Source organism: Pyxicephalus adspersus, chromosome 4, assembly GCF_032062135.1.
Source record: "Pyxicephalus adspersus chromosome 4, UCB_Pads_2.0, whole genome shotgun sequence".
NCBI classification, from domain to species: Eukaryota; Metazoa; Chordata; class Amphibia; order Anura; family Pyxicephalidae; genus Pyxicephalus; species Pyxicephalus adspersus.
In genome coordinates this window covers 146,105,575-146,121,675 of record NC_092861.1, presented here as the reverse complement: position 1 = coordinate 146,121,675, position 16,101 = coordinate 146,105,575, and positions in this window count along the sequence as shown.

The window sequence follows — 16,101 nt, the reverse complement described above, 5'->3', positions numbered from 1 at the left end:
TACTGCACAATCTTTGTACAATCAGCTTCAGATTTACCAAAACTTTGTAATACGAGGACCTACCTATGCAATCCAACCTACCTGTATCCAGTAAGGAAGGCCCTCGTATTACATAATTGTTGATAGATATAAAGGGGAGTATATGGCCAGCTTATAACATGCTGTAGATGTCCCACTGCAGATTTACAGCTATGGGGCCAAAGGTACCAGAATGCCTAGGCACCTTCACATACCAGGCTACCAGGCTCTGTACTGCTATTTTAGAGAAAAAATAGATCCTTCCGAATTAGAGATGTCAAGCTAATTCGATGTCAAGCTAAAAAGTTTGATCTCACGGCGAAATTGAACATGTAAGTGAGAACGGCCTTGTGATTTGCCGTGAGGTCGTGTGTGTAGGTGCACTAAACTCCAACTCCAATCAGCTGTGACCGCAGGCGTACTACTGAACTCATATGACCTCTCAATGGAGAATCTCTATTGAGAGGTCATATGAGTTCAGCTGTGACCGTACAGGTTCCCACACTCCCTGGGCTGTACTTATCATTCATCATTGATAAGTACAGCCCAGGGACCGCTGGAACCTGCACCATGGATTCACGAAATCAGTCCGCTAAAACCTTGCGGACCCATCGGAATTTCGTGGAAAATTTTGCGAGACTTTCAGAGGTATTTTTGCTCACCCTTATTCAGGATACTGCTTGGGCATATTTAACATTTCTAAATGTTCCCCATAGTGTCCCTATACCAAATCCTCACTTTTTGAGTTAAGCTATACCTAAATTGTTTTTATTACCATGAGTTGGAGCAGGGCAGCAAATGTTAAATCAAGTTAAATTTAACCTCCCTAGCAGTTCATTTCTTTCCGGTTTTATATGTCTAAAACCAGTACATTGTTTTCCATAAAAATGTATTTTACAGTATAATATAAATAGTATGAGTATAATAAAGAAACACAAAATCATTTAAAACCAATAAATTGAATAAGATAAAAAATCTTTATATTAAAAAAAAAAAATTAAAATAAATTTTAAAAAATTTAAAAAAAAACAAAAACATATTTTTCTCATACTATTATATATACTGTAAAATAAATGTTCTTGAAAACAATGTACTGCTTTTACACATAAAAATCCAATGTATTGCATGCAATACAGTTATTTTGAATTTCCCGCCCCGCCCGGCCAGAACTCCCCGGGTGACTCATCGGAGCAGAAGCAGGAAGAAGAAAGAAGACGGAGATCATGGAGCTGGACGTCGAGGGACCCCGGCAGATCAGGTAAGCGCTCTATTTACTAACCTTCCCTAGGTGTTCCAACCCGGAGAATGGCTCAGGGTTACCACTTGTAGCAACTTTTTTTTACCCCGAGTCACTCTCGGGGTTACCGCTAGGGAGGTTAATGTTTTTAAAAGCTGTGACCCAAAAAGGCCAAGCAGAAGGTAAAGGATTAGTCACCCAGTAAGTCAGGGAACACATTCGGTGAATCTCCTGGGGTTGTGATGCAATTTGTTAATGCACAATATGGTATGAGTACAAGTTTCTGCCCTTGGAGGTGCCAATCTGCCTCCTGTTTCTACCAATTGACATTAGATGGCCACATTAAACCCAGTAGAAATGCAGTGTGGTCCACCAAGCCATCATAGTTGCTGGCAATGTGGGATGGCCAGGGAGGGTAAGAGGGGAAGGGGGTAGATATTATGGTGTTTTAAAAGCCTTGGCACTCCAGCATATGTGAGCTTCATCCTCTGTTGCAGTAATCACATCATCCTGCACGGGCCAAGCTTCTCCTTTCAAACCAAGAGGGTCTAGTTCTGCAGGCCTGGAAGTTGAGGCAACTAATTGTAAGCATTCAAATCACTGGAAATGTCTATGTACATTGCATTCACAATGGAGAAGAAATGTGACCATTGCCCTCAGACGCCCCAAGAATTGATGGAGTTTCTGCAATGAATTCATTAGTTCCAATCTTAGTACTTTCTGACCTTCTGGATCACTGCTGGGCTTGGGAAGGGATCCTCCTGCCAGGACAGGAGATAATAGAAAACTTCTCCAATAGGTTTTTAACAAGGACCTGTATTGCCAATAGAATCTGCCAATGGTCTTTAATAAAATTCCTCCAAAGCTCTTCACTCTAAGACCCTAAAGACGAATCTCCCGGTGACCATTACATCCAGACCAAGAGAAAGCCCCATGCATCAGGATGTTTCTCATCCTAGGTAGTCTTTTTCCTAATCCCAGTGGTCTTACACCCCATTTCTGTGTTTAGTACCTAAAGTCGCTTTCACCTAATGTAAAAGATTGGGGTCTCCTGGCCTTCCAGGTCCAATCAGACATCTTCAAGGAATACATGCAAGCAATACAAGCCTCCTGGAAGTTATAAAGGTTCTTCTTGTTCCTTCAGAAACCGACAAAGACAACAATGCTGTAACCCAGCGGTCGCTAACCTTTCTGACCTCACAGACCTCTAAATTATTCATTTTAAATCCCGCAGGCCATTATTATGATTTTTTTTAAAAAACATAAATAAATTTGTAAAATAATGATTTTCCTAATGGTGCTTGCAAGGACTGTGGCGGCTCTGATTCATTGATCAGCTCACTGTTACGTGAAGTATTACCATTGTTACTATTATCATTAGTTGTATTATCTTTGGTATTACTACAGAAATGCAAAGTATTTTTTATATTATTTATAAATTATCGGTTTATTTCATTTCACTCTAAGACCTAACAAGAAATGATAGTTATCAAAGTCAAACTATTTGTTGGCATTTGTGAACATAATAATCTGATGATGGGTACACTGTAAAGACTTTTTGCTTTGTAGTGTACCAATTATATTAGACCACCAGAGGGCAGCAGAGTCCTGTAACAGATTCTATATATTCAGCTGGACTGATTACACTTGGATCACATTCTAGGATAAGGACAGATGGTGTCACGGCTGCTTGAACTGATCACTTTCTCTCAGCCTAAAATGTCACCCGTGACACTAAACAGATTCCCAACACTGCAGGTTTTTGTGTAATTCTGGCACGGAACTTACAGAGTGTGGAGGAGAGTTTCAAAGGTGTGTAAGAGTTTCCTTACTTCCTGTTCTGGTGACACCAAGACAGGAAGTGATGGAAAATCTTGTCTTGGTAACACAAGTAATAATGGAGAACTTCACAAACAAAGACACAATCAGCATTACTATGTAAGGGTTACAACCGCAGCCTGTCCAGTGCGCCATAATTACCTAGAGCCATACAAGAAATCCGCAGGACGAGGAGATTCTGATCATTTCCTGTCTCCCTATTTGTGGTCATTAGGACAGGAAGTGAAGAGAAATAATTCTTTCTCCTGTTCCTAGTGTCTGAAACATGAACTGACTAGAGCCCAACTGATGCCACCGCTACTCACGTTTAGGCCTGGCACACAATTATCTATAAGAACAATCAAGCCAATCTGATCCTCCATCTGATTGGTGATTTCAGGAGCTGGCCCCACCCCCAAGGATCCATAGGGCTGAATATTGCACATATGCACTGATTGAGTGATTACTAATCTGTGAATTGGACTGGAGGGGTCACAGAATACATTGGCAGAGGATCTGCTGCTGTGTAATGGCCTGAGGCAGCTGGGAGAGAATTACAATGTTCTATAGAGGAAGAAACCAAACTGCTCCTCATGGGTTGTCTTTCCACCAGCATGCAGGAAGAGTCCAGGAGGAGGGGAGGGGCTCAGATAAAAAATGGGAATTCAAAATGAATGAACTTACCTGTAGTGTAAATGGAACTTAACCTGAAGCAGTTATTTTTTTCAGTATAATATACCCGTACAGCATCACTCATACTGGCACAGAGCAAGGGGAGTAAGTAATGGAGAAAGGGACTGAAGCCTGAATTCTAAAGATAATATTGATGAGCGGTACTTTGACCTATTCTTGCCCTTTTGGGCAAAGGTTTCACAATACAGATCCTCTTTAAGCACCCCGGCTGGTTTAGAACAAAAAAAAAAACACCCCCTACTTGGTTAGAACAGGACAGAACCCCTGATGGTGTAGAGCAGTGCAGCAACCATGCTGATTTAGAACAGAGCAGCACCCCAGCACATACTGGCCCTCATGCATGTTTAGAATAGAGCAGCTCCCCCTGCTGGTTTAGAACAAAATAGCACCCTCTGCTTGGTTAGAACAGAGAAGCACCCTTGATGGTTTTAAACAGAACAGCACCCCCTGCTGGTGTACAGCAATGCAGCACCCCTGCTGATTTATAACAGAGCATCATCACAGCACAGATTAGCACTCATGTGGGTTTAGAACAGAGCAGCTCCCCCTGCTAGTTTAGAACAAAATACTGAATACAGAATACAGAACTGAGCAGTACCCCTTGCATGACCAGACCAGTGTGGCACCCCTGCAGGTTTAAAACAGCACCCCCTACTGGCTTAGAACAGAGCAGCATTCTTGCTGGTTTAAAACAGAACAGCCCCCTCTGCTGTATTAGAACAGAATAGCACCCCCTGTTGGATCAGAACAGAGCAGCACAAAGCAGTAAATCTGACATCCACCAAACATTCTCTAGTAAATGGTCACTGTCACATGGACCTGGAAGATTCTCCACCAGGGAATGTTTGGTGAATGTCAGATTCCCTGTCTTATAAGTAGACCTCCATGTATTTTAATGTTTTACTTAGCTGACTTCTTTTAAAGCCGGTGACAGATTTCTCTACAATTTCCATAAAGTCGCTGAGTGCTGTGGAATTAAGTTGAGTTAATCATTTTTGCATGGATTACCTCTATCGTCAGCCTGCAATCTCTACACAAGCACAAAAGTGGAGTAATTATGTCCTCCCCTCCCGCGTTCAGCGGGGACACATCCCAAGCGTGCAGCAAATTTCATTTATTCCCCCTGCCTAATCTTTTCTACTCAATGCTCAGACCAGATCCAGCTTGTGCAGCGCTTGAATGGAGCTCATTACCTGAATGGCATGCTGGAGATGTTTAACTTATTAAGGGCCAGGAATGCTGGAACCCATAAGGTCAGGGGAATAAGAGGGTCACATGGCCCGTATGTGATGGGGCAAAAGAATTTTGTAACCCGTTGTTGTCTGTGTATTGTCATATATTAGGGCGGAGAAGTCTAATTGGAAAAACAAAAAGAAATACACTGTAATACCTAAAGGTCATTGTCAGTAATGATGACGTATACGTATACATGGACCCCGATCCAACATATAAAGCAGCATATATCTATCTCCATCAATGTTTCTGCAAATATATATATTTCTATGTTATATCCCAACTCTAAATGACACTCATCAAGCGTTACAAAAATCTACAAAAGCAGCTCAGGATGCAATATTCACCTTCAGACTGTAATTATTGTCCGCAGTACTCCTTTTAACCACAAGATGTCCTCAGTCATTTATATTGAATGACACATGGAGACTTTGGGCCTTTCACTTAGTAAAGTGAATGATCTCCCCTGCAAACCTGCAGAACACATCTTCCCTTTGTAAAATAGACAGCTGAGGTGCTCTATAATCCAGCAGGGGGAACGTCAGCCAGGACCTTTCCATTGGGTTGTGGGTTAAGGCAGGGGTATCCAAACTTTTTGCAAAGAGGGCCAGATTTGGTGATCAGTATGTGCCCACTATAACGTAGGAGATTTCCTGTGCACACATGGGGACTCCCATCCTGACGATTTTGCCTGAGTAGCAGGCCGAAAATTGTATGGTGGTTGAGCAACTCCAATAAAATAGCTTTTTTGTACGTGTGTATTTTATATTATGATCAACAGTGCTGGCGGGCCGCATATTACTGATTTTATGAGGCTGCAGGCCGGTGAAAATCTGAACATGGGCCGCAATTGGCCCCCGGGCTGGACTTTGGACATGCTTGGGTTAAGGTCTTGTTTTTGTGCAAACCCCAACAATTTGGGGTTTAAAATTAGATCAGATACACAGAATCTTTTTTTTTTTTTTGAATGGGGAAGAGTCAGGTTTTTATTGCTGTCTATATCACCATTGGAAAATTTTAAGCTCACATCCTGTCCCAAATGACACCAATAACCGGGACAGGAAGTGACATGAAATCCCATTCTGGGGGTCACAGACAAAAATGAAAAACTGGCAGAGGTACCAATCCTGTACTGGTTGGAACACTTGTTGCTTGCACTGAAACAGAATAGAAAAGCTGGGGTGTCACATGACCGTGCTTTTAGATGCTTAACAAGAACATCATTTTTTTTTTTGATGGCCAGTAATCAGTTTTGGGGCAGATGGAGACACCTAGAGACCACCTTTGGGTTTAGACTGGAAATCTGATCCCCGCCCTTTCCCTTTAAACACAATCTTTAAATATAAATACGTTTTTTTCCATCCCGCCAACGTATTCTATAATCTGCGTCTGCAGTACCGGTAACCATTCGCCTGCCTTGTCTTGGCACGGCTGATAAGTGGAGACACTGCTGACATCTTCGCTTTTCCAAATCCTGGGCGCTGCAAATCCTTTTGATGATTAGGAGGCGCGATGATGCAATCACCAAATGAAAAGAGTCGCAGCCAGCCATGCATTTCCATATGTATGAGATCAAATATGGATTTTCTCTGTACGGGAAATGCTGACTGCTGGAGCCCTGACATCTGCTTCTGGCTCCAAAAAGCTACAAGATATTACAGGCGGCTGAGAAATAAAAAGGCGTTTTTTGTACATCGCTTCTTTCTGTATTTATTGTGGGCAAGAGCAGAAAAAAATATGAAATATTAAATACATTTTTTCTTAAGAGTTTGTATTCTGCTTTACAGCCAGCAGGGGGAGCCCTAAGGCACCTTTCCTAAACTCTTGGCAGGTTAATCACCTATGTGATCATTATTGCTCAGGTGCCCAAATGAACCTCTGTTACCTTACAAACCTACCTTAAATGCATGCATGCATAATCATTTTTTTCATGACTATATGATGCTAATATTTGCTACACAGAGATCTAAACTCACTCACAGGAAGAATGAATAAAGAGCAACAAACACACAATCATATTTTTTAAAATATATTCTTACTTTGTGAAAGTGTTGCTTTGTGCAGTAAGTCTGTGTAGAGCAGGGGTGTCAAACTCTGGCCCAGGGGCCAAATCTGGCCTGCCACATCCGTTTTTTGGCCCCCAAAGAGTACAAATGAGTTGCTGGCCCTCCTCTGCATTGAAATAACGTTGCTACTACCATTCCTGGCATCACTCGCGTCTATAGACCAGCAGCCTGTCATTGGACTGTTTTATAGATGCAGGGAAATGAAGTAGCGGTGCTATTTCTCTAATATAGGCTTGTTCCAGATTGAATGTGAATCAAAACCTCTTTGTTTCCTTATGAAAAGGGTTTATATCTAATGAGAAAGAAAAACTTTCTCATTTTTTTCAATATCAATTTTTCAATAAACTTCAAGTTTGGCTCGCTAAGCCAAACTTTGTCAAAGTTTTTTATTTTGACCTACTTTGTATTTGAGTTTGACACCCCTGTTGTAGAGTTCTGGTGTTTTCACTACTGGTATCTGAGCACTAGAGGGCAGCAGAGTGGCTGCAATATCATCTCCCTGCCTAAAATGAAAAAATCCACATCCAATGATTCTCTACATTGTGTATCATGAATGTGGGTGTTACACAGAGTTAAACACAGTTAGTCTCAGCTCTCTATAGCACAAATGAAGATATTGGAAAGTGAATTGTAGTCACAGGCATTAAGAATTTGCTGTTTCTGCAATCATTCTGCATAGAGGCTGATGATGGTCTTCTGGCTAAGCACTAGAGGGCAGCAGAGCGGCTGAAATGTTAGCTTTCTTTAAGAAAACTTCATGTCCCATGATTCTTTGCATTCGGTATTATAGTTGCAGTCCCAACCACTCCCATTTATGTGAATGGGAGGGGGTGGAAACCATTTTTGCATGGTGCCTGACAACTCCTTCAATCAGAGTGCCTCTCTATGTTCAAGGCGTGATGCCAGTGCAGTCAATAAACACCCTTTTGTTTGTAATTATATATGTGATTAATATGGTTGGCCATCATAGGGATCACCGAATAGGGAACCTTTCTGGTTGTATTTAATAGTCTGATTGCATTTAATATATGAAAGCAATACTAGAATCTAAATATGACCTGGTATCAGCAGCTTGCAGTCCATGTTGATTGGAGGAGAAGGATAAGTCATGGATGAGTGTATCACTGTCCACTTGGGGGTTCGTCCGGGATCACCAATAAAATTGAATGGTGCTTGCCATTAGACTGAGGACATCTAGTGGCAGAAAAAGGTGCTACAAGAATAAAGGTACTAAAGCAGAAAAATTGAGTTCCGCTTTAAGAAAGGAACACAAATTTGAAAAGATATAGCAGCAGCACTCAAAGCCTGCAGCGGTTGTCTCTGGGATGCTTCCGCGATCCCCCCCAATCAATTTATAAACTGACAAGTTAAGGGTTGTCACTGATCCGCAGGCTCCACACATTAGCGTACATCCCATTATCTTTTAAGAAAATATTTCGCCATCATAAGAATTCACCTGGGGCCTCGCGTCTTTGATATTGTTAATAGACAAAATGAGAGCAGCAAGACGGAATGGGAGATGAGTATTACAAAAGATAGCATCACAAAGCACTTGACTTCCAGAGACAAACACCCGGGGCGCAGACAATGCTGCACAAATTAAATGCTGTTGATGCTTTGTACTCCAGCACAGCGTTAGGCAGCATGGAAGTGCTGAAAATGAATTATCTTGACATGAGGAGAACATTGAGGTCGCTGCTGACTAAAATATACAGAACATGCCGAAATGAAAATCAGGAAAATACAAAACGAAGGCGAATAGGCGCGTGTATTGGTGGAAAAAGCCCAAAGGTAGTCTGAGCTTTTGCAGCAAAGTAAAGGGACACAAATGGTTATTTAATGTACTGCACTGCATAATATGTTGGTGCTATACAAATCGTATATAATAATACTAATATTAATATATAATATTAAAATGTTAATGCTTTCATTGTCTTGCTTTTATTCACTCCTTAATGACTCTCTAGCACTACCCCAGCTCATCCCACCAAGCATAGGGATCAGTGTGCTATGCAAAGGTTTAACATGTTCCTTGCAACTACCATGCTCCAATCAGCAGGGGGCGCAAGTGTGCAACAGGTGTGCCAGACAGAGTGAAATCACCTCCGTCCACCTGATATTATTATTATTATTATTATTATTATTATTATTAATAAACAGGATTTATATAGCATCAACATATTATGCAGCGCTGTACATTACACAGGGGTTGCAAATGACAGACGAATACAGACAGTGACACAGGAAGAGAGTTTACAACCAAAGAGTTTACAATCTAGGGGAATTAACACACAATGACATTTAATTATTCATCTCTAGAATGGAAACAATGTTTATTAGTGTATGCATACCCATACCACCATTGCTGTCCAACCATAGACAAGGGGCAGGTCCTGGACCAGGCTGTGTTGCCGAATTGCAATGTAGCCTACAAAGAGGTCTCAGCAAGCCCAGGACCTCAGGATAGGCTAAACTAGCATTTATCCAGAACCCCCCACCTTCTCCAGGTCCCTATTTGACAGAATGGCAAGGGGTTATTATGCTGTGCCTTTAGGGCCCCCACTTTAGAGCCCAAATTGGTCCAAAGCTGTCAGCAGGGGTGTATGGATCATAAAACTTGCTGAACACATTATAAAACCCTTGGCAGGTAAGACAACCCACAAATATGTAATATAAAGCAGAGGCAGACATAGGGAAGTGCAAAGAATGCACAACCATCCTCAGCTAACAGGGGCCCCCACAAGGGCCCACTGATTGCTACATCCACCACTTATTTAAAAGTATATTAACCAATGTTCAGGAGTCTGCAGATTTCTTTATAAATGCATTTCCTGGGTAAACGAGGTAAAAGGTGCTCAGGAACCAATCAAATCATTGATTTATTGCCTTACTAGAAATAGAGAACAAAAGGAGCAATTCGATTGGCTGGTTATGGTCACAGCTGCTTCAATCAGCAGAATCTAGGATGTTGAATGAGCAATAGTTTTGTGTTTTATCTGCGTATCCCATTGATATCCCTCTCACGCTGCAGACAACATACATCTCCAAATAATTCATGCATTCAGAGATGACTGATGTTTAATGGATGAGATAGCACATAAAACCTCTCAGCGGGCAGACTATAATCCCCATAATCACAGCCATTAATACATATCGATTTCCAAATCACCGTCTACTCGCAAACAGCAATCAGGCGCCAATCAGGGAAGTTAAGCGTGCAAGGTAGACGAGAGGAAATATTGAACATCGTCTGGATTATGACGGACTGTTTATACAAATGTGTTAGGAAGAGCGAGCTGGTAAAAAAAAATCTGATGGGAAGAATTGGGAAGAGCAAATACGGGAAATGAGAGTAATGATTCCGCAAATTGATAATATAATACAAAGTGTGTAGGAATCAAACATTTTCACATTAAAGGGCCCATTTGGTTTTGGGGGTCACTGGATAGATAAAACAGCATTTTAGGTTATTAAAAAATAAGCCTTACCAACATTTGTACAGATATTGTTCTAATTTTTAAAAAAATTGGTATTTGTTGCAGATGTAAACAATTTTTACCTGTTTTTTATAATAAAATAAGCCTTTTCTGCAAAACTAACCTTCATTCTGGCAATGTCTTATACAAAAACCCTCCACTAGATGGCGCTGCTCTTCTGGGTTGAAGGACGACCATACCTTCATGGCTGGTTAGCTGATGGAGATAACATTGCACCATGGCTGTGTAATGTCATGGTGTAGTCACCTATTGAAGCTCGTGTGACAATGCAGCCCATTTGGGTGGTGGGGATTCAGTGTTGTCACCCCAAAACAGGAAGTGCTTGAAAAATCTTCTGTATAGGATCAACAAATATTTTATTAATAAAAGCTACAGGATAAAAGAATTGAGATTTTGTTTTTAAGTAAGCTTGCACACACTTGGTCAGGGAATGCATTTTTATGATTAGAAAGAAGGTGAATGAGGGCCCTGGACCCTACTCAACCCACTGGGGCCCAAAGTCAGTTCAATGGGAAGTTAATTCTGCTCATTGGCACACTGTTCACTATGCCCGTGACTGTTTATACCCCAACCACAGAATGTTACCGGGTATAAAAAAACCCTTAAAATCCACCCTTACCCCTACATTTTCTGGCTGCTGCAGAATAGCAGTTGATAATGGTTACAGTAAGCTGCCTATAAATACACACGTGTCCCTGTCTTCCTAATCCCTGAATGAAGACGGAAGTAATATTTCAGGAGAAGTAAATGAAAAGCTCCGGGGTTAATTATAAAAAATGATGAATGGCTGAGTCCGTGCGGCAGATCACAGCGCCCGCCATTTCTCTTGCTCTGATTAGTGTTACTCTCAGCGTGGAGTTCACTGAACGTATCAGAGATCAGATTAATGGAGCACCAAGGGAACCGACCAATACCGCGGCCCGGGAAGGGGGGCAAATTATTTGGGGTTTTCTTTGTCTTTAAATTGATGTTTTATATCCAGGTCAGACAATCTTTTATGGATCTTGGACCAACCAGAACCAGGGAGCACCCCCGACATACAGAAACCCCGCTATCATTATGTTTTTATTTCATTCATTGAGGGCCCGTAAAATATTAATGGGCCACTGCCCCAAAAATGTTACTGCACAGCGAACAATGTGATTGGACCCTTAATCTGCCAATACATTATATTACAGCAAATTAAATTGTTTATTACATTGTATTTCTTTATAAATATTACTGCGTGTTGGTAACTCTGATCATATCTAACTTTATCCATGTGCAGGAGGGGATCAGTGATAGTCAACCTACTATATATATAGGGGCCCTCAAATGTGGCCCCAAGATCACCAAAAAGCTTCACATATTACATAGACATATAAAAATATAAAAATGGTAAAAAAAAAAAGTGGTCAGAGACTGCAGACATTGTACAGGAGACAGTCAGAGACTGCAAACATTGTACAGGAGACTGTCAGAGACTGCAGACATTGTACAGGAGACGGTCAGAGACTGCGGACATAGTACAGGAGACGGTCAGAGACTGCGGACATAGTACAGGAGATTATTATTATTAATAAACAGGATTTATATAGCGCCAACATATTACGCAGCGCTGTACATTAAATAGGGATTGCAAATGACAGACTAATACAGACAACGATACAGGAGGAGAAGACCCTGCCCCGAAGAGCTTACAATCTGTAGGTTGGGGACCAGGGTTCATTTTATTCTTCCTATCACTAAGTTTCACGTCTGAAAGAAGATTTCACACAGAGGCAAAACTTTTCCAAAAAAACTAAAACTTTTACTAAAAAACTTTATTAGAAACTTGAATTTGTGTTTCTTATGATTGTGTTGTTAGTTTTAGGTTCCAGATTGATTACAATTGTTACTTTTTGCTGACAATATTGTTACATTTATATTTTCACTGACAATATTTTGATCACTCACTATAGTCTCATAGACCCATTGAGTTTTTATTAATGCTCCCGGCCATCCAATCAGGATAAGTATTAGCAGCAGTTATTTTTAGAAAAGGTTTTTCAAATAGTTCTTCTTTTTCAATTTGATTTCAGGATGAGTTTCAGCAATGTTCTCTACTAAGAAAAAATTGATGGAGAGCAGTAAGCGGTCTCAGTGAAACATCATTACTTAGCACAGCAAAGTGAAATAGAATCCATTAATCACTCCGTCCGTCAGCCCTTTGCATCAAGCTTGTTAAATATTAGATATGCAAATCAACTAGCGGAGTGTAACTATTAGTAAAAGTCCCAGATTGTGGACAAAACTTTGCTCAATATTTGTAGTTTGAATTGATTGTTGGTGATTGTTTCAGGTAACTGTTTGTGAATGATCTGCTCTCCTAAGAAAAAATATATCGGTTAGTTATTTGGCTTTCCCCCATGATTGGCTTTAGACCTGTGGTCACCAACCAGTGGTCCCCGGAGAGAAAATTCTGGTGGTCCAAAAAATTTAAACATTATTTGCATAATATTTTAATAAATTCCTATATTCAGAATTTAGCCTTTATATTGCACTAAATTCAAAAACTGTACTAGAGATGTGGAAGTTACTTTTTTAATAAGAACCCCAATGGGGCTACAGAAAAACTGGAGTTGGGCAGCAATGGTAACAAGGTGATGTTGATAATGCACCAGGAAAGACTTTTCAAAAGTACACTTAAACCGTCATAGGTAAAATAAAAACTGAAGGTGGTTTCTACAGGTGCACATTGCTGGAATCTCGCTTTCTCTGCATCTCTGCTCCATAATATATTTCTGCATCATGTCTTCTGACAAGCCCGGCCAAGCAAAGAGTCTGAACGCTTTTTAAGTGTCAGGCCGGTGGTGATTGACATCTTTGTGGATTACTAAAGACCGCTCCTGATCTTTTCATCCTTTCATCACTTTCACCTCTCTGCTTGTAAAGACAGAAAAAGTCATCAGAAGAAGTCCTGACTCAGCTCCGGAGCACAAACATAATCTTCGGGGTTATACTTGATTGCTGATCCTTTTATCTTTTCATAATTGAAATTCTAATTAGCTGTTAAAATGTAAATGAAGCAAGCAGGTTTTCAGAAGTTGGGATTACATTCATGAAAGACAAAGACATTCACTCATAAAAGGGTAACACACGCAACTTGTAATCTGTAAATGGATGAATGTGTAATATACACCGATCTGCCAAAACAATTGAAAACCACTGACAAGTGAAGAGAATACCATTGATTAGCTGGTTACAATGATTCCCGCCTAAGAGGTAGAATGTATTAGGAAGTGTATAGTCAGCTCCTGGAAGGGATGTGTGGGCCCAGTGAAAGGATTACCTCCCTGGTGGTAGGATTATTTTGTATTTTTAAATGTCAAAGAGATACATTTGACATTTAAAAATACTTCTTATTTTCAATTTCTCCTCTGGTCCCTCCCCCAATGCATGCCGCCCACCTGCACACACATCGTATGCCCGTCTGGCATCTGCATCCTCTAGCCCCACGTCTCCAACGTTCACACGCCGGGATGCAAGGCCATGGGATACAGATACCGGGGATAGTCAATGGGACGTAGATGCTGGCTGGGCATCACAAAGTGGACACAGATGCACCAGACCAGCATCGCTGGAGGACGCCCCGGGCTTCTGAGGACCAAGTAAACCCTCAATTCCACCCCAAGTGTGGCTCAGGGTTACCACTTTTTGTAATGAAATTTAAGCCCGAGCCACATTACTGCCAGGGAGGTTAATTTTAAAGACCTGATGAAGGGGATCAGAGCACCTCCAAAATGGCAGATCTACAGGGGTGTAACTGGAATGCAGTGGTTGGCACCTACCAATTGTGGTCCAAGGCAGGAAACTGGTGAACCAGGAATGAGTCTTGACAACCAAGGCCCATTGGTACATTTGGAATTTAGTGGTTGGTACCTAACAAAAGTGGTCCAAGGAAGGAGGAAACTGGTGAACCAGGAATGAATCTTGAGAACCAAGGCTCACTGATGCATGTAGAATGCAGTGGTTGGTACTTACCAAAAGTTGTTCAAGGATGGACAATCGGTGAACCAGCAACATGAGTGTTATGAGTGTCCTAGGCTCATTAGTACACGTGGAAGGGAAAGTTAGCTTAGCTTGTCTGATCAAGTTCCATGCTAAAGAGGTACTGTATCACAAATTGTTAAAAAAACAAACAAGGGAAAGGTATCAGAAGACCCAGTGCGTTACAGCTTGCAGCAAATGGGGGGATATAGCTGTAGATTATTGGTTGTGCTTGAAATTAAAGATATGGCACTCAATAGATCACTGTGGCATTGCATATTTGGACCCAGCAAAGGTAAATACTGTACAAGAAAAAACAGAATAAGGATTTTTTTTCAATTCTGCAGTGTGGTTATTTCTAGGGATTTTTTATTTTATTCCTGTACTTTTTCCCCAGGGTGAGGGGATGGATACCTTTGTTAAAAAATGGGCTCCCAGATTCCATGAAGCTCCCTACTCCACAACAAAATGAACTCCAAGCAGATTTCTATGAACACCTAAAGTGTCAAGTCAACTGCCAAAAGTGTATACAATGAACACCTGGGAGTCACAAGAAAACCATAGAGCAATAAAAAAAGGTTGCCTGGGCCACAAGCGCCCCAGATCATAACACGCCCCTGGGGACTGGGGACTTTTTTCAGTATGTTTTGCCTTCCATGGTTCATCCTCCCCTCTCACCAAAAGTGATAATATAAGTGAAACGTACCAGTAAATGATAAGTAAGGGTTCCTCCACAACACACTGCTCCTTGCAAGGTATCATATAGTACATTATGTATTCTAGATGCGTTGCATTGCAGGGCGGTACAACCAGTGGCAGTGCTTTAACCAAAAATATGCACTTTTTTGGGGAATACGGTGTATGTTATGCATCCCATTCAAATAATAATCAAAGATTTTCTAAAATATGAAGAAAAAAAAATACAGATATATGTTTTAGTCCCTCCTCCTTCTCCTTTTTCTGCACGTAATGGGGACATTCTGTCAGCCTGATTTAATAATTCTGCTGGTGGGCATCAAAGCACATGAGGGTAGACTATATATATATATATATATATATATATATATCTTAAAATGAGTTTGGTCTTTACTTTTTTAATTATAATGCAAACATAGAATTTGAAGTTTCAGAATCCATCCACAGGCATCCTGGAATACACAGGAGGTTAATACTAAGCCATTTCATCGAACTCTCTTACAGTAAAAGCATAATATGGACATTTATAGCTCTTAAACCAATTTGGGCAATTCTCGTGGTCCTTAATCCCGTTCCCCGTCTCTCCACTCCCCGACTCATCGCCGTGACCAGGCCTGCAGAAACAATTACACGCTAACTGGCCGTAATATGTTTTTCAGATGCACCCTGGGGAAATGAGTTAACGAGAGTGAACATAATATGGCTTTTGTGAAGAGCAAAATAGAGGGTATAATTCACCTCCGGAGTCTTCAATGTGACCTCGGGTGGCCATCTTGGAAATCTTGCCGCTATAAATCCAAAGCCCTATTACATTTCAATTTTCTTGGGATTTCTA